Genomic DNA, 7,558 nt, shown 5'->3' with positions numbered 1-7,558 from the left:
TTTTAGCTGTTCCTTAGCCTTTGGGGATCTGTGATTCTGCCATTACCTTCTTAGTCTTCGTTTTTCAAGTACTAGCTGTTCGATTTCGCGAGTTGTCTTGGTATGATTTGTCATTTTGTGTGTGTCTGGAGGGGTAGAGGCCTTGGCTGCAGCAACAAGATTTTCCTCCATCGATTCGGTCAGGCGGTTAATATCCTCATGGGTAGACACTGTTTAAGTTGGTACCATGTGAGTACAAACATATTTCGTGTACCTTGCCCAGATGGTCCTGTTGCCTGTCAGCCTGTAGGTGTGCTCAGTTATATGTGGTCGATGCCTGAGAGCAAGTAAAACTGGTGAGTGATCTGATGATTGTTCTGCAAGTGACTCAGCCGTAATATTATTTCTAGGGATCTTTCTTATTATTGCGAAGTCAATGAGAAGCTGCCAACTGAACCTATATTATTTTCACTGCAGCATCCTCGCACAAAGGTACCGTTATCTGCTTCTCTAATTACTTGTTCATTGCAATTGTTATACCCGTATCTCGTAGAGTAAAAGGGTATACTTGATTCGTTGAAAAGTATGTAACAGGCAGAAAAAGGCGTTTCTGACCATATAAAGTATAAATATTCTTGATCAGGATTAATAGCCGAGTCGATCTGGCCATCTCCGTCTGTCCATCTGTCTGTCCATCTGTCCGTCCGTCTGTCTGTCTGTCCGTCCGTCCGTCCGTCCGTCCGTCCGTCCGTATGAACGTCGAAATCTCAGGAACTACAAAAGCTCAGATTAAGCATACAGACTCCAGAGACATAGAAGCAGCGAAAGTTTGTCGATTCATGTTGCCACGCCAGTGCGCGTGGCAAAAAGTTTTTTGGCAAATCGATAGAAATTTACAAGACCAATACAAAAATGAAAAAGTATCAAAAGATTTTTCAAAAGTGTGGGCGTGGCAGCTTTGGGCGGTTTGTGGGCGTTAAAACTGGTGAGTGATCTGATGATTGTTCTGCAAGTGACTCAGCCGTAATATTATTTCTAGGGATCTTTCTTATTATTGCGAAGTCAATGAGAAGCTGCCAACTGAACCTATATTATTTTCACTGCAGCATCCTCGCACAAAGGTACCGTTATCTGCTTCTCTAATTACTTGTTCATTGCAATTGTTATACCCGTATCTCGTAGAGTAAAAGGGTATACTTGATTCGTTGAAAAGTATGTAACAGGCAGAAGAAGGCGTTTCTGACCATATAAAGTATAAATATTCTTGATCAGGATTAATAGCCGAGTCGATCTGGCCATCTCCGTCTGTCCATCTGTCCGTCTGTCCATCTGTCCGTCCGTCTGTCCGTCCGTCTGTCCGTCCGTATGAACGTCGAGATCTCAGGAACTACTAAAGCTAGAAAGTTGAGATTAAGCATACAAACTTCAGGGACATAGAAGCAGCGAAAGTTTGTCGATTCATGTTGCCACGCCCACTCTAACGCCCACAAACCGACCAAAACTTCCACGCCCACACTTTTGGAAAATAATTTGATATTTTTCTTTTTTGTATTGGTCTTGTAAATTTATATCAATTCGCCAAACAACTTTCTGCCACGCCAACTCTAACGCCCACAAACCGCCCAAAGCTGCCACGCCCACACTTTTGAAAAATGTTTTGATATTTTTTCATTTTTGTATTGGTTTTGTAAATTTCTATCGATTTGCCAAAAAACTTTTTGCCACGCGACCTGGCGTGGCAACATGAATCGACAAACTTGCGCTGCGTCTTTGTCTCAGGAGTCTGTATGCTTAATCTCAACTTTCTAGCTTTTGTAGTTCCTGAGATCACAGCGTTCATACGGACGGACAGACAGACGGACATAGTCATATCGACTCGGCTATTGGTCCTGATCAAGAATATATATACTTTATATGGTCGGAAACCCTTCCTTCTGCCTTTTACATACTTTTCAACGAATCTAGTATGCCCTTTTACATTAGATCTGGATAAGGTCTAATTAGTATGTTAAATATCCAAATTAAATACATTAGAGCATGGAATGGAATGAAATATACACATCAATTAAAAATATAAAAATTAAATTCGATTAGTCATATAAATGCTTATCACAGAATAGGCCTATACAGGCAGAAACAATTCAAAGGCATGTTTCAACATTAGTCGACTGCTTTAATGAAGCACGAAAACTAGTATACGAACATAGGAAAACAATTAATTCAGAACACTGGTCTAAGTTATCAAGACTATTAATAAAATTTCGATTAAACTTGATAGCAGTTAAAAGGAAATTTAGTTTGGAAATATCAATTCCAACAATACTAAATACCCCTTTAACGATTGATGCAGACGACCAATCTGAATCAATAGAACCACAATAAATTGATTTAGAGGTCACCGAATCGGAAGAAGAAGAAGGAAAAGAAGAAATATATACTGACATCGAAGACAAAGGCCTATTAAACCTAACAATTCCAGCTATATTAAAATTAATTGAAACCCCTTATCAAGAAAAAGCTGAAAACTTTAAAATAAAAAATACAATGGCACAGTCCAATATTGATTTTTTAAATACAGCATCAAAGCTTATACCTGACTTTGACGGTAAAGCTGAAACTTAACAAATTTTTATGATGCCCTTAATATAGTAAATTCAATCAAAGGAGAGCATGAGTCTCTAGCTGTTTCGGTTATAAAAACAAAATTAAAAGAGACAGCAAGAAATCTAATAAGCAGTGAAACCATAACAGGTAATTTCGAGTCTTAGAGGAAATGTAAAGGGCGAGTCAGTTGAAGTGATAACAGCAAAGCTGATGAACTATCAACAAAAGAATAAAACTGCCAACCAATATACAAAAGAGGTTGAGCATATGAAAAAAGCTCTTAAAAGTGCATATGTAAATGATGGACTTTCACTTGATCTAGCCAATAAATATAGCACACAGCATGCTATCAAGGCTATAACCACAAACTGTTCCAAAGAGAAAGTTCAGCTTATAATGCAAGCTGGTACTTTCAACAACATGAACGACGCTATCTCAAAGTTCGTTGGGAGCTGTACCGACGCAACTGGGAAGAGCGACGCAGCATTGCTCTGATGGTAACTCAAATAGAGGCAGAAACAATAATGGAAATTATAATAATTACAACAGGTACAGAAACAGTAACCGAGGAGGCTGTAACCGCGGTAATAACAATTCCAATCGAGGTAGAAATTATAACAACAGAAATAACAATAACAACTATGTCCGAGTTATAAAAACTATGTCCGAGTTACACAAGGTTCTTCGGAAAACCAACAAGCACTAAAACTAGTTTGTTCGATCAATCTTAATATAAGTATATATGCAAATTTTTAAAATGCCAAAACAAACAAAAAATTGACATTCCTAATAGACACTGGAGCAGACATTTCACTTTTAAAAGAAAATGTTATAGAATCCACGAACGTTGATAATAATCAACACTCCATCGGAATGATCAATACAGAAATTCAAACAGGGAGATTCATAATACCCCACAATTTTCATGTTGTTAATTTTAAATTTCCAATACCATTTGATGGTATATAGGCATTGACTTTATTAAGAAATACAATTGCCGCCTTGATTTCAAACCAAATGATGACTGGTTTATAATTAGACCCCATTACTTAAAATATGCGATTTATGTACCAATTACACACAATGCTGGAAATAACACAACTCTCTTACCAGCAAGATCCGAAGTAGTCCGCAGAATTTCAATAAGTCCGTCCGATATTGATATATTAATACCCAACCAAGAAATTCAACCTGGTATTTTTATAGCAAATATGGTAGCAAAGTCCCAAGTACAAGAACTAATTGTAGACAAAATAGTAGAACCATCTGTATCAGAATACAATAGCCCGCTGCTACTTGTTCCGAAAAAAGCTCTACCGGACTCTAATAAAAAAAGATGGCGATTATTAATTGACTATCGTCAAATAAATAACATTCTCTGGTCTAGAACCTTTGCAAGCTTTCCTATACATGGACGATCTAGTTGTAATTGGTTGCTTCAAACAAACATTAACAAACGTTTTTAACATATCTAGGAAGCATAACCTGAAATTACACCCAGAAAAATGTTCGTTCTTCATGCACGAAGTAACCTTTTTAGGCCATAAATGCAATGACAAAGGAATCTTGCCTGATGACAAAATGACGTTATCGTTATGACGTTATCGAAAAGTATCCAATTCCCACGGATGCAGATAGCGCTAGAAGATTTGTTGCATTCTGTAATTACTATCGACGTTTTAGAAAAAACTTTACCGACTATTCACGGCACATAACGAGATTATGTAAAAAGAATGTTACTTTTGAATGGACAGAAGAATGACAGAACGCATTCGATTATTTATAGCAAGCGTTAATGAATCCAACCTTGCTACAATATCCGGACTTTTGCAAAGAATTTTGCATAATAACAGATGCAAGTAAACAAGCATGCGGAGCAGTTTTAACTCAAAACCATAGTGGACTTCAACTTTCAGTTGCATGCGCATCTAGATCATTCACAAAAGGTGAAAGTAATAAGAGCACAACAGAACAAGAGTTAGTAGCGATACACTGGGCAATAGTACATTTTCGACCATAAATCTGTGGCAAACACTTCCTAGTAAAAACAGATCATAGACCATACCTTTTTTCGATGGTTAATCCAAGTTCAAAATTGACACGCATGAGGTTAGAATAAGAAGAATATGATTTCACTGTAGAGTATCCAAAGGGAAAGGACAATTTTGTGGCAGATGCACTGTAACATATTACTATAAATGAGCTGAAAGACATGTCAGCAAACGTACTAAAAGTCACTACAAGACAACAAAGTAAACAGAAAAATTTCTGCGCAGAAACAAATATAAATCAACAAGAAGAAACTCTTGTTAACGCTTTTAAGCCCAACGTATATGAAGTCATTAATAATGACGAAATACGGAAAGTAGTGACTCTGCGAATAACAGAATCAAAATGTTCATTTAAACATGGAAATAAAGTTATAGCAAGAATTGATGTAAGCGATCTGTACATCAATGGAATTCTAGACTAAGGTCACTTCTGCAAAAGGCTTGAAACCCAAGCCGGTATATACGAGATCAGCCAACTCAAAGTGGCACCAAGCGAAAAGATCTTTGAAACAATTTCAATAGACTCTTTTAAAAGAATGGGCAATAAATTTCTAAAACTTTTAAGAGTGGCGCTACTCAAGCCGGTAACCTAAATATTTGATCAAAAAGATCAATGCCAGAACGACAGCGATACTGTTTACATACCATGACGATCCAATTCAAGGAGGTCACACAGGCATAACATAAAACGCTAGCAAAAATTAAGAGATATTTTTATTGGAAAAATGTGACACGTCATATCAAAGTACAGAGTACATTAATAAATGTCAAAAATGCCTGACTTCTAAAACAACGACACATACAAAAACACCTCTTACACTAACTGCCCAAGTTACGGGGTTTGGACTGTCACCCGCTCTCCGCTCCCTCTTACGCTCTCTCGCTCTTCACCACAGAGTCTCCAAGGACTCTCCGCTGCGCTTGAAAAAGCCTAGCTAATTAGAATAAGCTTTAGTGTAAAAACTATTACTAACAGATAAACATACGTCCGGTCGCGCCCGCGCAATTAAGAAAAGTCAAGTATTCGCCCTTTCGAGTGTTTTCTATTTCAGCCGATTTGGAAAATTCCAGGACAGCAACACCCATCACACCCAACATTTTTGATCCATTCGAGCCAGATCACCTGGACTTTCAAGTTTGTCCACCAGCGAACAAATTACAAGATAAGTACGAAATTTCCATTCCTTTTAATTGCCGGTCTGCAGCAAAAGGTACGAAAATCCAATTTCGTTCAATTTGCTGTCAGATTTATTGTCAAATCTAACGGATTTCTCCGCCAAAAGGCAATTAAAGAAAAGTACTTATTCATTCCTACGGGCGCCGCCATATTACCCACCGTTCTCCTTTCACTCTCATTCGTGAAAATTTGTAAGTCCAAATTTCCGAATATATTTAAATATTCATCCAGTCCGAAAAGTGCAAAATTCCAAATGTGAAATAGTGAAAATGATTTGTACCAAGTTCAGTGAAAAATTCTAAGTTCAAAGCTCTGCCAAAAGTGGCAAAAATTCTGTTCTTGTTTCACTGTGTCCAACGCAAGCCAAATTCTTTTCGCAACACCTTTTTGCTTTAACTCCGCAGTCCACTTAATACAATTTGCTTTGCTATCGAATACAATAACGAAACAAACAACACATACCCTCTGGCCATTTCAAATAAAATATTAATTAAACATTTACCCGCCAGTTCCATATATTACATATATTAATTACATATATTAATATATTATTACAACATATATTACATCAACTGTAGTGAATGCCACAAGTAAATGGTTTGGTGTTGTGATAAGTTTTGATTCTTTATTAAGATTTCTTTTTAGGGCAGAAATGATTCTGCCCGTTCAACTGTTCACAAGTATCTGCATATTCAATTTTAAGTATATTTCGGCTAAGCCTAAACCGCGTAGCTGCGCTGCCGGGTACGCCAGCAGCGGAGCGGCTCTCTTATGTATATCTTATATATCTATGCTTATCGCGAGAGTGAGTTATGCACATATGTATTGTGCATTTGGTCGGCGTGGGAATGCTGACCATGCACTTATGCTTTGTAGCCTTCAAGTGGACGATCATGTTACATCCGTCTTGGAGTTTATTGACATAAACATAGAAACAAAGTGCTGCTATGCGTTTGAATGCTTATTGTATTTTAATGTTCTTAATATTACATATGCGCATGCTACATCTCCCTCCTTTTGAGAGAACGTAACCTAGTGTAGTTATTTTATTTAATGAATGCATGTTTTCCGTAAATGTACGGTCTAAAATGTACTATTGCCCAATGAATTTCTGTTAACTCTTGTTCTGTTGTGCACTTATTGCTTTCACCTTTCGTAAAAGCTCTTGATGCATACGCAACTGGGAGTTGGTGGCCATTGTCGTTTTGAGTTAAAACTGCGCCACATGCTTGCTTGCTTGCATCTGTTATTATGCAAAATTCTTTGCTGAACTCCTTCAAGAGTGTTGGGTTTATTAGCTGCGATTTTTAATGTATGAATGCAATTTGGCATTCATCTGTCCACTCGAATGGAACATTCTTTTTACATAATCTTGTTATGTGCCGCGAATGGTCGGCGAAATTTTTGATAAAACGTCTGTAGTAATTGCAAAATGCTACAAAACGTCTAGCGCTGTCCGCATCATGTGGAACTGGATAGTTCTGAATGACATTATATTTTTTGTCATCCGGCAAAATTATTTTGTCTGTGCATTTATGTCCTAAAAATGTGACTTCATGCATGAAAAATGAACATTTTTCGGGATGTAACTTTAGGTTGTATTCCCTGCATTTATGAAAAGCTTCAGTGAGGTTTTTAAGCATATGCTTTTCGGAAAAACAGATGACTATTAAGTCATCCATATATGTATAGGAATGCCTGAGACGGTTCTATTCCGGAGAATGCTATAGTCATCATTCTTTGGAAT

This window comes from Drosophila yakuba, unplaced genomic scaffold (assembly GCF_016746365.2).
Source record: "Drosophila yakuba strain Tai18E2 unplaced genomic scaffold, Prin_Dyak_Tai18E2_2.1 Segkk2_quiver_pilon_scaf, whole genome shotgun sequence".
In the NCBI taxonomy this organism is placed as follows: Eukaryota; Metazoa; Arthropoda; class Insecta; order Diptera; family Drosophilidae; genus Drosophila; species Drosophila yakuba.
This window is presented reverse-complemented; position numbering follows the sequence as displayed.